The sequence below is a fragment of the Mobula hypostoma genome, chromosome 4, assembly GCF_963921235.1.
Source record: "Mobula hypostoma chromosome 4, sMobHyp1.1, whole genome shotgun sequence".
Taxonomy (NCBI): domain Eukaryota; kingdom Metazoa; phylum Chordata; class Chondrichthyes; order Myliobatiformes; family Myliobatidae; genus Mobula; species Mobula hypostoma.
In genome coordinates this window covers 155,703,006-155,719,480 of record NC_086100.1, presented here as the reverse complement: position 1 = coordinate 155,719,480, position 16,475 = coordinate 155,703,006, and the positions used below count along the sequence as shown (strand labels likewise).

Sequence of the window (16,475 nt, the reverse complement as noted above, 5' to 3'; positions counted from 1 at the left end):
CAGGTTCTTAGCACATCTTTGCCATGTTTTTGTCATGATCTTGGCATGTTTTCCCTTCATTACTTTTCCAGGAATGGAGCTGTTAAATTATAAGCCGTTTAGTTAAATTATATCCTCACTGACTGTGACCCTCAACATATTCTCCTCTGTTGTAAATATAATGTGAAGAATATACACAATGGCCACTTATTTAGGTACCTCCAGTATCTAATAAAGTAGCCACTGAGAGTATGTTTCTGGTTTTCTTCTGTTCTGGCCCATCCACTTCAAGGTTCAAAGGATTGTTTATTCTGAGATGTTCTTCTGTACACCACTGTTGTAATGCTAGGTTATTTGAGTTACTGTTGCCTTCCTGTTAGCTTGAAACAGTCTGGCCATTCTCCTCTGACTACTCTCATTAACAAGGCATTTTCACACACAGAGCTGCTGCTCATTGGATGGTTTCCATTTCTTTTACCATTCTCTGTAAAATCTAGAAAAAGTTGCATGGGCAAATCTCAGAAGATCAGCATTTTCTGAGATACTCAATCCACACGATCTAACACCAACAATCATTCCACAGTCAAAGTCACTTAGATAACATTTCTTCCCCATTCTGATGTTTGGTCTAAACAAGTGAACCTCTTGACTATGGTTGCTTGCTTGTATGCTTTGAGCTGCTGCTACATGATTGGCTGATTAGATACTTGCATTAACGAGTAGGTGTATCTAATACACTGGCCACTGAGTGTGTATCACTTTATTATTGCTTGACAATTCTCTATCGATGTCCCAGTTGACTCTGAGTTACCCCACAAGTTCTGCTCATCTCCAGTGACGTGGGTTGGTTATCTATCTAGGAAAGCTCTTACCCAACTATAAGGAGGAAACTGTGATGAAGCCTTTGGAAATTCAGACCCAATATATCTCAACTTCTAAAATTGGAAACTAAAGCTATTTATACCTCACCCTTAACTTTCAAAGACTTGATGTTTGTTTTTGATCATGCAGTCCCTTTGTGGAATTGAGTTTCTTTAGGTAGATGGTTGGTAAGAAAAACAGGAAGTCTAAAAACAGCTCTGACAGTTAAAGAGGCTGGTTACTCAATTGAGTTGAGAGCACTGATGTTGGCAGTCATGAAGGAGGCATGTGGAATCACTGAGGGTTGCGCCTGGTGCAAAAACAAAGCTGAAAATGGAAAAGAAAATACAAAATAAAGGTCACACCATGTGGTTAACATCCCACGCTTCCTCTTCTCAGATAAACAAGAGGGAAAAATAGATAATCTACAAATCCTGACAAGTGACTGGAGTTCATCATTTCTGTCTGGAACATCACCCCAGTAAAGTGCCCAAATTTCTTCCCTTCCATTCGTGCAAACCCATTTGCAGCTCTAAATGAGAAGGTTTGTAAGGAGTGATCACAAGAAAAAAGTTTATATTATCTTGAATGAAAATGAAGAAATAATGTAACTTAAGCTTAGTATAATTCGAGGATTTGATCAGCTAAACCAAAATTACTATTTTTAGTGAGAGTAGAATTGGGGTTAAAGTCGTAACAATAGAGCTATGACTCGGTCAAAAATCACTAAATATATGATATGATATGTATTAACGTCTGTGCGTTGAACTTCTGAAGCAGTGCAGAGCACAGAGAGACTACCATTTAATGTGCTTACCAACAATGACCCAACTGAATTTCTTTGCTTATTACTTCAAATTTTGAAATGTGGAGAATTATCTCCTAATTAACATTTTTAGTGATTTCATTGAAATGTGCAAAATTCTTAGAGAATTGGCAGGGTTGATCCAGTGATGATGTTACCCTGGACTGGGGCATTTGGAGCCAAAGGTTGCCGTCTCAAGGCAGGAGTTTGGCCTTTCAGGACGGAGATATGAAAAGTTCTAATTCTATAGGAGCACAATTGCTGATGATATTCATGAGCAAGATCAGTGGATTTTTGTATATTAAGGAAATAATGGGAAATAGGATTAGTACAGGGAAGTTGAACTGAGGCAAAAGATTAGTCATGATCCCTATTGAATGGCACAGTGAGTAGATTAATCTGTTTGGTCACTATCCTAAGCAATAATATCATCATAAGCAACAATGACATTCCCAATCGGTAACCTCTTGACTAGTACATCCTCCTCTCAACATTAGCTCAGATTTTTTTTCTCCCCATTTGGCATATCTGATTTTATGGGTATGTTATATTAGGTCAGTTTTCTCTCTCCGCTAATTCTACCTGGTCTGCTGAGTAATTCCAACATCCTCTCCTATTTCAGATTTCCACCAATGACAGTGTTCTGTCTTTCAAAGTTCCAGCATTTTTGGTTCCTTATTGGTTCTGTTCCTCTTCCTCTATCTACACTGCCACTGATCAGCTTAATGAATAAGCATTCATCACCTTCTTTTACAGTGCATCAACCTGGATGATCCTCCATATCATTCTTCACAACTTCTGCCATCTCTAAAGGGATGCTCTCATTAACCGTATCTTTCCCTTCAGCCCCCCACCACAAAGCCCCCGCTTTCCATAAGGATTGCTCTCAATGCAATTTCCTTTTCCACTCATCCTTACCCACTCTCCTGGTACTTATTCCTGCAAGCCGGACAAGTATTACACCTTACATTTCCTTCCTCACCACTATTCAGGGCCTAAGACAATCCTTTGACATGAGATGACACTTTACCTGCGAGACTTTTCGGGTCATCTACTGTATCTTGTGCTTCCTGTGGAGCCTCCTCAACATCAGTGACACCCAATGTAGTTTGGGGCACCATTTTATCGAGCACCTTCGCTCCATATGCCTCAAAAGGTGGGATTTCCCAGTGGTGACCCATTCCTATTCCACTTCCCAGTCCCTTTCTGAGGTATCTGTCTATGGCTGCCTCTACTGACACAATGAGCCCATATTCAGGTTGGAGGAACAACATCTCATAATCTGAATGGGTAGCCTCCAATGTGATAGCATGAACATCAATTTCTCCAACTTCTCCTCCTCTTTTTTAATTCCCTTTTCTTGTTCTCCTTTTTCCCCTGCCTATCACCTCCCTTTGGTATCCCTCCTCCGTCCCTTTCTTTCAGCCCACTGTCTTCTCCTATCAGATTACTTCTTCTTCATCCCTTAACCTCTTCCACCTATCATCTCCCAGTTTCTTCCTTCATTTTTCCTCCCCCAACCACCAACCTTCTTCACCTGGTTTCAACTATCGCCTGCCAGGTTGTACTCCATCCTCTCCCAACTTCTTATCCTGGTTTCTTCCCTCTTCTTTTCCTATCCTGATGAAAGATCTCAGCCCAAATGTTTATTTGTTTATTCCTTTCCACAGATGCTATCTGGCCTGTTGAGTTCCTCCAGCATTTTGTGTGAGTTGCTCAAGATTTACAGCATCTGCAGGATCTCTTCTGTTTATAACACTGGTCTCCACCCTAAATACAAATATTCCCTTGGTATCTCCACACACTCCCAGTTACACACCTTTCTGTCCAATTTTGATGAAAAATCATTGACTTGAACTTTTATCTCTATTTCTTTCCCCATTGATGCTGCCTGACCTGCCGGGCATTTCAACAATTGCTCCTTCTGCAGTATTGCTTCTCAAAGCTATTGAATATATTATATTAATTGAATTACATTGAATTGAAGCACATTATAACTGTCCTTCACTCTTTGTGTTACTGGAAATTACCCCTTTCAACCCTTTGCGTCTTATGCCCAATCTGCAGAAAATATCCCACTCTCCCGGCCATTTTCTGTAGCCATGCGGTCATTCAGTTTCAAAAACTTTTGAAAGAAATAAATGAGTTGGTTTCCAAGACTCTGTCAGGTGATGTTTCCCAGATGCTAATATCCCTTTCTGTAAAAACATTTTTCCTCATGTCGCCTTTGTTTCTTTGCCAATCTTAAATTTGTATCCTCTTATTCCAAACCCTTCCACCAATGGGCAACAGTTTATCTGAATGCCAGTGACTGCTGGGAGTAATTCTGAACTTTCTTCCATTTATCTATTATCGTATGGAGACCTCACTTTGGTAAATGTTATACTCATCAAGTGACATCGATAATCACAAATGAAATTTTGGTTTTCCTCCTGGAAATTGGAAAAGATTCCATGTATTCCCATTTGACAGTTTGTCTTGGGCTCAGCAGTAATGCAAATTACTTATCCTTAATGTTCAGGGGAAGTAAATAGTCCAGAGTGGTGCATTATTGTATGTGCCAACTGTAATCTAAATTTAAGCTTGTAATAAGACTCCCAACAACAGCTCCAAAAATAGTCCGATTTCACTGTGTTGAAGACTGTTGTAATTGAAGTGCGAGCTTTTTCAGGTTTTCGATGTTTTCTTCTCATGGCCATATTACATCTGCTGAACAGATTGAAATATGAAGCATGTTTGTCCTGATTTGGAGCCCTGGTGATGTTAATACGTTAGAGGTTTATTTATATGCAGAAGAGAGAGATTGCACTTCCCTAATGGATAGTGAATGACTGAGGAATATAGCACTCATAAGTAATAGCTATATGATGCCAGCAGTTTATTTTCCACAAACCACCAGTTCCTGACATAAATTCCAGTGGGTGTTCACTCATTCCAAATTATTATTGTTGAGCTTACGCTGTTTTCTTGAATGTTGCTTTACAAAACACAGGTTTGACTGCACTTGAGGTAATGTGTAGAGTTCTGGCCATCACACTATAGGAAGGTAGAAAGGAGGTGATTATGCTGGAGAGAATGTAGAGGCATTTCACCAGAATGTTGCTTAGGTTGGAGTACTTCAACTATGGAGACAGATAATAGACGTATCAAAAACAAGCAACCATAGGTCTAAGGCCAGAGGAAGGAGTTTTATTGGCTTTTCCTGAGAAGTAAGTGTTTTACACAGTGATATTTAGAACCCTCTGCTAGTGGAATTGATTAAATCAGATGAACTTATGGAGCATTTAGAGAGGCACTTAAATAAATAAGGCATAGAAAGATATGGAAATAATATGGGCAAATGGGATTAGCAGTGGACAAAATGGTTGGCATGGACATGTGGGTAAAAAGGCTTATTTCTGTGCTCTACAACTTTTCGACACTGGGCTTGTTTTCCTGGAGTAAGGGAGGCAGAGGGTCATCCGTATGGAGGTACTGGTATTTAAAGTTATGAGAAGCAAAGATAGAGCAGATGTTCAAAGCCTTTTTCCTACCACAGGGGTATCAAAAACAAGAGAATGTGGGATAAAATTGAGAAGGAGTTCTAACGGGGATTTCAGATGAACATTTTTTATATAGAGAGTGATTAATACCTGACCCTCTCTTCCAGAGAAGGTGGCAGAGACATATACAATTACTGCATTTAAGTGACATTTAAATGGGCACTGAAATAATCCAGGAATAGAAAGATACTGGCCTAATGAGGGCAACCGAGATGAGTGTCGATGGGCAAAAAGGTCAGCATAAACATGACAGACAGAAGGGTCAGTGCGGTACAACTTGTGACCTATTGTTCTGCAAGGACAAGGAGCATTTTTGATTGGTTGTAGAGTTCCTGTTGACAATAGACTGAATTGCCGTAATTGTGCACAGCAGGCTTGTTTATCTGAGAGACCATGAAATAGTAGCAGGCTCCTGTAAACCCGATCTGCCATTTGATAAGATCATGGCTAGTCCTTTGCCTCCTTGCTTTCAGTTTTAATATCTTCTGATTCTCTTACTTGGGTTCAAAGGCCGTGGGTCATTCCCTGTAAAATATATTGATCTCCACTTTGAATGTACTGTATTTATTGACTGAACATCTACAGCACTCTGAGATGAAAATTCCAAAGAATTAGAGCTTGCATCAAGTATAAAGGGACAGTACACTGTAAATGGCAAGACTCTTAACAGTGTTGATCTGCCGAGGGATCTAGGAGTCCAAGTCCATAGCTCCCTGAAAGTGGCTACATAGGTTGATAAGGTGGTAAAAGCATGCATGTAGCATACTTAAACACAAGAAACTCTGCAGATGCTGGAAATCCAAAGCAAATCACAAAAAATGCTGGAGAAACTCAGCAGATCAGGCAGCATCCATGAAGAAGAACCTTTTGGGCTAAGACCCTTCTTCAGGATTTGAAAGGAAGGGGGAAGACAACAAAATTAAAAGGTGGGGGAAGAGGAAGAAGGATAATTAGAAGGTGGTAAGTGAAACCGAAAGGATGGGAAAGGTAAAGGGCTGGAGAGGAAGGAATCTGAAAGGAGAGGAGAGGAGAGCATAAGAGGGGCACCAGGGGGAGGTGATAGGCAGGTGAGAAGAGGTAAGAGACCAGAGTGGGGAATAGATGAAGAGGGGATGGGGAGGGAAGACTTTTTTTAACCAGCAAAGGAAATTGATATTCACGTCATGAGGTTGGAGGCTAACCAGATCGAATAAAAGGTATTGCTCCTCCACCCTGAGAGTGGCCTCATTGTGGCACAAAAGTAGGCCATGTACCAACATGTCAAAACAGGAATGGGAATCAGAATTAAAATGTTTTGCCATCAGAAAGTTCCGCTTTTGGCGGACGGAGTGGAGGTGCTCAACGAAGAGGACCCCCAATTTATGAGGGGTCTCACCAATGTAGAGGAGGCTGCATCAGAAAAACCGAATACAATAGACAACCCCAGCAGATTCAGAGGTGAAGTGTTGCCTCACCTGGAAGGACTGCTTGAGTCTCTGAATGGAGGTGAGGGAGGATGTGAATAAGCAGGTCTAGCACTTTGGCCGCTTGCAGGAATAATGCCAGGAGGGAGATTAGTGAGGAAGGACAAATGGACAAAGGAATCAGGGAGGGAACAATCCCTCCAGAAAGCGTGGGAGGTGGGGGAGGGAGGTAAAGATGTGCTTGGTGGTTGGATCCCTTTGGAGATGTTGGTAGTTGTGAACAATCATGCTTATTAGTTGACAAATTAAGCTCAAGAGCCAGAAAGTTATGTGCAGCTTTAAAAACTCTAGTTATGTCACATCTGAAGTATTGCATTCATTTCTGGTTGTCCTATTATTAAAAAAGATATCAAGCCTTTGGAGAAGGTGAAGAAGCAGTTCACCAGTCCTGATGAAGGGTCTGGGCCTGAAACGTCGACTGCACCTCTTCCTAGAGATGCTGCCTGGCCTGCTGCATTCACCAGCAACTTTTATGTGTGTTGCTTGAATTTCCAGCATCTGCAGTATTCCTGTTGTTCACCAGGCTGATGCCTGGATTTGAGGGCATGAGCCATTTGGAGAGGTTGAAGAAACTTGGGTTGCTTTCTCTGGAGCAGTGGAGGCTGAGGGGAGATCTGATAGTGGTTTATGGTTATGAAAAGCACACACAGAGTACATAGCTGATATCATTTCCATGGGCTGAAATGTCTATTACCAGAGGGGATGCATTGATGGTAGGAGGGATTAAGTTCAAAGGAGATTTGTGGGCAGGATTTTTTTACATAGTGAGTGGCGGGTGCCTGGAATTCATTGCTTGGCGTGGTGGTGGAGGAAAATACAACAGAGGTATTCGAGAGGCTCTCGGATGGGCATGTGAATGTGCGGGGAATGGATGGATATGGGCATTGTGTAAAACATAGGGTTTAATTTAGTTGGGCACTTGATTACTAATTTAATTAGTTCAGCACAACATTGTGGGCTGAAGAGCTGATCCTGTGCTGGATGTTCTATGTTCGCTGCATAAAAAATGTTCGGTCCTCTCATTGCTAAATGGTTGACCTTTTTATGTGAGTTTTTACCCATCTGTTCTAAGCACTCCTGTGGAAGCAGCTTCTCAGCAATTACTCCATCAATCCTTCAGATTCTTGCAAGTCTCAATAACATTACCTCACGTTTCCCCAAATTCCTTTCACACGCAGAACAGCAGTATTAGCTCCGTCCAAGTGTAAGCTGTGACCCAGTATAAAAGTGAATTGCATGAGAAAAATTGTTGCTTTAGTAACTGCTATAATGTGATTAAACTAATAGCTGTTCTCTTGCACAAGGAACTACAAGTGAGTGGCCAATCTCACTCCTTACACCTCACTCCTCATCCTCAGCCTTACTCCTGCTTTGGCAATGATAGGGGCATGAAAACAAGTAAGGAAATACAGAAACTATCTATTATTCAATTGTTGACTTTTGTGGTAATGCAACACTTTTCCCATCATTTACTTGAAAATCAGATGGAAGCAGATTAGATTCAAAAGTACTAAACACTAAACTCTAATTAAGATAAATTAAGGTGCATCATTTGTGAACTTAGAGTGCCCCAAAGAGCCTCTGCAGCCTTTTAACTATTGAAGGGCTGATAAAGGGTTCTTGATCTGAAAGGTCACTTCATTAAATGTTGCTTGACGTGCTGAGTTCCTCCAGCATTTTGTGCATGTTGCTCAAGATTTCCAGCATCTGTAGAATCCTTTGTGTTTATGTGTTGTTAAAGGTTTGACACTGCTGCAAAACAAGGAAAGCATGCGAGTTGATCAATATACACGCACACAAAGCCCTGTGAACAACAATGAAGCAGTAAGCAGATAATTGCCGAAAAATATTCAGCCCCATTCCAAGCCCTGGTAGTGAACATCCCAAAATATCAACCTGTACAGAAATGTCTCTCTAATAAAAATGAACATTTCTAAGTCACCAGTACTTTACGGAATGATCTGCTGCTATTCATCTGAACTTAATCTTCCATCCCTCTTCTATTCATCCCATCAATACTAAGGCTGAAAGAAGTCTGAAATAAAGACAGAAAATACAGGAAAGAATCTACAGTGTAGGTAGCAGCCATGAAAAGAAAACAGAGCCAACATTTCAGATAGAAACTTTTCTGATCAAGTGTCTTCAGCCTGAAACATGAGACGAACAGTAAAAAGGACTCTTTACATGAGTGTTATTTTGATATCAGAGAATCAAATACTTAGGTAGAAGCCAAGGAATAGATTGCACTTTCAACTGCTGATTAATTCTGTATACATTTATCCTTCATAATAAGCATAAAATCATCATTTATTCAGAACTTAAGGACCTTTCAGAGAAGTGTTCCACTAATCTGAGAAATAAGGCATTTAGAGTGACACTTCATATTAGTTCCAGCCAAATTCAGGAAGTATTCATCGCCCTTTGGTCCAGGTATATGATATAGGTAGCGCTTTAATTTAATATGAAAGGCAAGTGTGTCTTTAGAAACTTTGACTTTTGTGGTGAGCATGGATGAAAGCTATTGTGGCCTAACCTGAATTAAAACAGACAATCTACTTCACGTTTAAATGATTGGCTCAATTAACTCTTCAAAGGAGAAACAGATATAAATTGATAAATGAGCCAAGTACAAGGACAAAGATTTAAGTGCAACCTTTGTATCCTGCTAAGGTTTTGATAGTGAAACCTTATTTTATTCTAAAGCTTTTTTTTTAACCATTCTTCAATTAACAATATTTGGGTTGCACTTGAATTGTACAACATCTCCAGAGTCATTCCGAGCCCCTATCTGACTATGAGGCCAAATGAAAGATCTACTCTCAAAATGTCAAGCTCCAGCAAGAGAGAAGTTGGAGGTTGATTCCACACATCCAAACGGTGAGATTGTACAAGGGGGTTTTGACCAATATAGTCAAGGCTTTAGGATAATGCTGTTTCCCAGCTCTTCATCCATAGCCCTACAAGTTACAGTTTTTCAGGAGTTCACTGGATACAGCTTAATTGAGGTGAGGGTTTCTACCTCCATCACAGGTCAGATAATGTTTCAGACCCATGCCAGTCAATGATCCTTTTGTCAACTAGTGTAAATTAAGCTCTTTGTCCCCTCTCCCAGATGCTGACATCTGGGAGAGACTCATGGTTTCTCTGGTTTTCCTGTCTAGATTTCTCCTTAGCATTCCATATCAGAACCTACAACCTTCTATCCCGTTGGATTAGGAAAAAGGGAAGCAAAAACAAAGGAACAAATGGGGGTAAAAATGCACCTTAATGACTGTTCAAACATCCACAGCCCAGCTGAGCTTTCACTATTCATCTGACAAGAATAATTGGTTTAAATCAAAGCCCCGAACAGAAACATTGAAACTCTGTAGCAGCCATGTCACAGCAGTGACAGAACATAATATATGTTCAGAGGATCGGTTTTATTCCACGAACTTAACATTTGCTCTGCAGCCTGCTCTCCTTTGAAGAGGATGACAGCTGTGTCGGGTAATTAGCTTCTTAATGAAAACAAAAAGGTTCTTTTATCAGCCGACTATAAAATGAATTATTGTTGGACCCCACACTGTGTCAATTTTATGCACAGTGCTATCATGCTCAGCAATTTTGGGCAGCTTTACAACGCATGAATTACATCTGCTGCTGCAATGTTTTTGGAGCTTAAACGTTTTTGTGTAATAGCTCTCAGCACGTTTGGCAAAGACTTGTGTCCTTCTGGGATTGCTGACAATCCCTGAAAGAAATCAGGAGAATAATTATGGGAAGGTCACAGTGTTAGATACTGTGAATCCATTAAATGATTAACCTTTATGGAAAAGTCATGAATAAAGGACAGAAAAAAAAAACCCTCTCAGGCCACAAGTACAAATAGTATAAAATGCAATTGTCCCAAGGTCAGTTTATTGATAATTAGAAATCGTAGTATTCAGTTTTATTCAGGATCTCAAAATGTGGAATATTGTGCTTGGTTGGTGGGATTATATGGGCTGTGATTTTATATGTCCAGGCACTTGAGTGAACCTGGAATTTAGTAATGCTACTACCTTTATGTTTAATTATAAATGTAGCTTTGATGTTCAAGTCCTTTTCCAATTGAACTAAAACCATGTTCAGTTTCATCACAGCATGCTGGAGCAAAGTCCAACAATGCACATCGGGTGTCGTTGGTCCTTCTTCATTTTATGGGTCCTAGGGGCCCAGAAAGTCACCATACTATCTTCCGTGATGAATACAGCCAACATGTCAGATGATATAAAGGTGGGCAATGGGAAGGAGTATTCATTTTTCAGCCAGTCAAACTGCAAATCATCCTCCTGCACTTCAGAGAAAAGCCAAAGACATAAATAAAAACAACATTATCATTGTAATGAAGACTGGATCTGTGGCTTTTGTTAAATGCTTAAACTGCGACAAATCACATTGCATATTCCTGATGTGCCCTCAAGATGTTACAGCCTTCTGAGCTTTTAACTTTCTGAGGGGAAACAGCAGCATGTAATAGTAAACAACAGGAATTCTGCAGATGCTGGAAATTCAAGCAACACACATCAAACCTGCTGCGTTCACCAGCAACTTTGATGTGTGTTGCATGTAATAGTATTTAAATCGGAGCACTTTTGGAAGAGCTTGTTAAATGGACATATTTTCCCTTTTGCAAATGCCCTTAATCTGCATGAGGCAGAAGGCTGGTGTCATTCCAGTCTCTACATTTACACACTGTGTGGATCTGAAGGGAATAAACATAAATAACAAGTAGAAACATCCTTAGCACTGTTTTCAGGAAATGAAGTGTGCTGCGGTTACGTTACAGAAGTTGAATCTTGTCCACATTCTGTAGGCCTCTGTCTGGTACTGCCAAGTTTCCTCAGGATTATGTCAGACTGCCACAGCAATCTCCTAATAGGGGAAATGGTGTTGGGAAATATAACAGCGGAGTCCTTAGAAACCCCAATTGAACTTGCAATGCTCCCAGAATTAATGTTCTGCTTTTCCTTGACTCTTCCTTGATGACGCAGGGAAGTTTGATTCCTCTGTCATGTTTTTGCAACACCTTCTGATTTCCAACAAAGGTATTTGCTCCTTCATTTTCAACAGACAAACAACAAAGTTACTATGCCTAGTTTTGTGTGGGGAGATCATCGTAAACAATTATCAGCAGATATCCTCTCCTGAGTCAAGGGCTCTGTCTACTAGCATCATAAATTCTGCTACCACTACTGAAGCTGCTGCAAATCAATGCTCAGAAACAGTAAAAATCTCAGTGCCAGACCCTGGCAGGGGCAAGTACAGAATGGAAAACACAATTTTTCTCTCCTCTTAATATCACCAACCCATAGAAAAACCTGTTTGTGAAGCAGTGGAGCGAAAAGTGGAAAATTGGTTTGAGAACCCTGTGGTGATGGAGGACAGTGCCTCTTCATTATGTACATGCAAAGCTCTATGAGTCAAATGAAGGTCATTAGAAGTTAATGATACCGCAGGAAAATGCTGACAGGATTTAGATACCAACTGCATGAAACACTTCCAGCATCTTGTCACATATTTTCTTCTTACAATTAACTTTCTTGGTGTTTTTCTCTTGAGTTTGCCTTGCGTTCTCAAAGATATTGTAAGGAAACAATTCCAACGACTGTAAGGTGTTGTATTTTGAAAAGTCAAATAAGAGTAGGACATATGCATTAATTATAAAACACTAGGACATAGCAATGAACAGAGAGATGTTAGAGTCCAAATCCGAAGTTCCCTGAAAGAAGTGAAGGAACTGATTGTGGACTTCGGGAAGGGAAAGTCAGGAGAACATGGCAGAAGTCCTCGCTGAGGGGTCAGCAGTGAGCTACTTGAAGTTCCTGAGCGTCAACATCTCATACAAATGGAGGCCGCAAAAGTTTGATTTTAAAACCTGTGTATCTTGCCTAAACAGGGGAGACTACAATGGGAGAAGATGAGGTGTTAAGCATGAATTGGCAACATAGGCTATATAGCGGGACAGTCGCAGAACAGTGGAAGACTTTTAAACAGATTTTTCATGGAGCTCAACAAAATTATCGTCTAGTTAAAAGCAAGGAAAGTAATGGTGGGGAGATCTAACCTTGGATAACTAAAGAAATAAAGAAAGGCATTAAACTAAAAGCTCGTGCTTACAAAGTCACCAAGAGCAGTGGGAAACTGGAAGATTGGGAAAACTTTTAAAAATCAACAAAGAACCGCCAAGCAAGTAACAAAGAAAGGGAAGATAGCTTATGAAAGTAAACTAGCACAAAATAGGAAACCAGATAGTAAAATTTTTATAATAATATAAAATGAACAGATGTCTTAGGTGAATATCGGTCCATGGGAAGATGAGAAGGGGGAATTAATATTGGATAATGTGGAAATGGCCAGGGCCTTGAATGACTACTTTGTGTCAGTCTTCACAATGGAGGGCATGTCGAAGATGCCAAAGAGAGATATTAAGGATATGAAGGGGTGGAGTTCTTAATGCAAATCATTATTACCAAAAAGGTCATACTGAGCAAACCAGTGGGCTTAAAGATATACAAGTTCAGTGATCCTAATGGAATACATCCAAGGGTACTGGAAGAAATGGTAGAAGTTATAGTAGAAACATTTTTGATAACTTTAAAAAAAACCTTTAGACTCTGGGCAGGACCCAAAAGACTATAAGGCAATAAATGTCACGCCATAGTTCAAAAAAAATGTAGGCAAAAGGTAGGTAACTATAAGCCAGTTAACTTAATGCCTGTAGTCAGGAAAATGCTTGAAGCTAACATTAAGGAAGAAATAGTGAGACATCTGGATAGAAGTGATTCTATTAGGCAGATACAGCATGGATTCATGAAGGTCAGGTCCTATTTGACAAACTTACTGTGGCTATAATGATCACAGTGGATAGAAGGAAGCAGGTAGGTGTTGTACGTTTGGATTTTGAGGAGGCATTTGATAAAATGCCACATAAAAGACTTAGCCATAAGAGTTGGGGGTAAAGTGTTAGCATGGATAGAGATTTGGTTAACCCAGTGGTCTCCACCCTCCTGGCCGCAGACTGATACCTGGCCGCGGAACGCACCCAGCACACCTTTAAGAAAATAGCCGCAATAAACAAGCTAATTAATTAGGTGCCGCCCGGCATGTAAATGGCGGCCCAGATCATCAGATAACATTTATGATGTTATCTGATATTTTATGATAACAATGACCTACTGGCTTTGGAGGTGGTGCAGAGGATGTTCACTAGGTTGATTCCGGAGAGGGGTATTGAATAACCTGAGACTATACACACTAGGATCTAAAAGAATGAAAGGGGATCTTATAGAAACATAAAATTATGTAAGGAAAAGCCCTGAGAGAGGTAGGAAATTTGTTTTCACTGAGATTAGACTTAAGCGACATAGCCTCAAGATTTAGAACATAGAAACATAGAAAACCTACAGCACAATACAGACCCTTCAACCCACAAAGCTTAGAAATTACCTAGGGTTATCCATAGCCCTCTATTTTTCAAAGTTCCATGTACCTATCCAGAAGTCTCTTAAAAGACTCTGTTGTATCTGCCTCCACCACTGTTGCCGGCAGCCCATTCCACGCACTCACCACGCTGCGTAAAAAACTTACCCCTGACATCTCCTCTGTACGTACTTCCAAGCACCTTAAAACTGTGCCCTGTTGTGCTAGCCATGTCAGTCCTGGGAAAAAGCCTCTGACTATCTACACAATCAATACCTCTCATCATCTTATACACCTCTATCAGGTCACCTCTCATCCTCCGTCGCTTCAAGGAAAAAAGGCCAAGTTCACTCAACCTATTCTCATAAGGCATGCTCTCCAATCCAGGCAACATCCTTGTAATTCTCCTCTGCAGCCTATCTATGGTTTCCACATCCTTCCTGTAGTGAGGCAACCAGAACTGAGCACAGTACTCCAAGTGGCGTCTGACTAGGGTCCTATATAGCTGCAACATTACCTCTCTGCTCCTAAACTCAATCCCATGATTAATGAACACCAATGCACCATATGCCTTCTTAACCACAGAGTCAATCTGCGCAGCAGTTTTGGGCGTCCTATGGACTCGGACCCCAAGATCCCTCTGATCCTCCATACTGCCAAGAGTCTTACCATTAATACTATATTCTACCATTGTATTTGACCTACCAAAATGAACCACCTCACATTTATCTGGGTTGAACTGCATCTGCCATTTCTCAGCCCAGTTTTGCATCCTAGCAACGTCCCACTGTAACCTCTGACAGCCCTCTACACTATCCACAACACCTCCAACCTTTGTGTTATCTGGGGGTGTAGATTTAGGATGAAGATGAGGAGGAACAGCTTTTCCTAGAGAATAGGGTATGTATGGAATCCTCTGCCCTTATTAAATATATCCAAGACATACAGTAGATAGAATTTCAGAATCAGAGTCAGGTTTATTATTACTGGCAAGTGACGTGAAATTTGTTAAGTTAACAGCAACAGTTCAATGCAATACGTAATCTAGCAGAGAAAAATAATAATATATAAACAAGTAAATCAATAACATATATTGAATAGATTTTTTTAAATGTGCATAAGCAGAAATACTGTTTATTTGAAAAAAAAGTGAGGTAGTGTCCAAAGATTCAATGTCCATTTAGTAATCGGATGGCGGAGGGGAAGAAGTTGTTCCTGAATCGCTGAGTGTGCGCTTTCAGGCTTCTGTACCTCCTACCTGATGGTAACAGTGAGAAAAGATCATGCCCTGGGGGCTGGAGGTCCTTAATAATGGACGCTGCCTTTCTGAGACACTGCTCCCTGAAGATGTCCTGGGTACTTTGTAGGCTAGTACCCAAGGTGGAAAGAGAATTTTTTATAGAAATGGAATTATGGGGCAAAGTCAAGTAGGTGGACCTGAGTCCCCAGCCAGGTTCGCCAGGATCTTATTGAATGATGAAGCAGGGTTTGTGTGTCAGATAGCCTACTCCTGTTCCTATATCTTATGTTCTGACGTTGGAAGAGCTGTCCTGGGATCAGCACTTTTATGAAATGATGGAGAAGGCATACGAGCAGCTATATGTCATTAGCTATATGTCATCAGAATGCTCCCCATTGTCAAGAGTCTTTGGTGGCACATCAAGTATCTTCAAATACTTGGTGTGCCACCAAAGACTCTTGACAGTGCAGAGCATTCTGGTTGGCTGCATTGCAGTCTTGTATGGAAGCTCCAATCCACAGGCCCCCAAGAGGCTGGAGGGATTGTATACCCAGCCAGCACCATTATGGATATGACCCTCTCTACCACTGAGGACATCTTCCAGAGGTGCTTCTCTCAGATTGTGTTCATTCCACTGAATTATTCCAGCAGTTTGTTTGTTGCTCCAAATGGCAGTATCTCCAGTCTTTTGTGTCTCCATAAAATTGGGAATTGGAACATAGCAAAATACTGATTACACCAATCTTTGAATACTATGAGCAGTTCTGAAAACCACATGGTGTGGTGTTCAGGATGATGTAGTTATCCTGGAGGGAATGCAAAGGAGATTCACTAGGATGTTGTCTAGATTAGAGAACCTTAGTTGAGTGAGTGGTGGGATTGGATAGGCTAGGCTTGTTTTCTCTGTATGTCAGTTGATCAGTAAAATATATTTTCCTTTCATAAACACACATTAACTACTTATTTCTATTATTCTTTTCAAGGACCTCTTTTATTTCATCCTTCATATTAGATTCCAGCACTCTTTCTTCTGTTAAGACTGGCTAACAATTCAGTAGTTCTGTTTTTCCTCTCCTTTCTACCCTAGAACATAGAATATAGAATACTGCAGCATAGAAACAGCCTCTTCTGACCACAATGTT

General features: G+C 40.6%; 1 protein-coding gene and 1 long non-coding RNA gene across 3 annotated transcripts in view; one reads left to right on the top strand and one right to left on the bottom strand.

Moving 5' to 3' along the window:
- Positions 1-16,475, top strand: part of nrg1 (neuregulin 1) — a 931,591-nt gene that overhangs the window by 551,907 nt on the left and 363,209 nt on the right. The gene's annotated exons all lie outside the window — the stretch shown is intronic.
- LOC134345699 (uncharacterized) overlaps positions 10,914-16,475 on the bottom strand; it is a 38,856-nt gene continuing 33,294 nt past the window's right edge. Inside the window, exon 3 of the long non-coding RNA XR_010017751.1 lies at positions 10,914-10,963. This is a non-coding gene — a long non-coding RNA (uncharacterized LOC134345699). The remainder of the gene's footprint in view (positions 10,964-16,475) is intronic.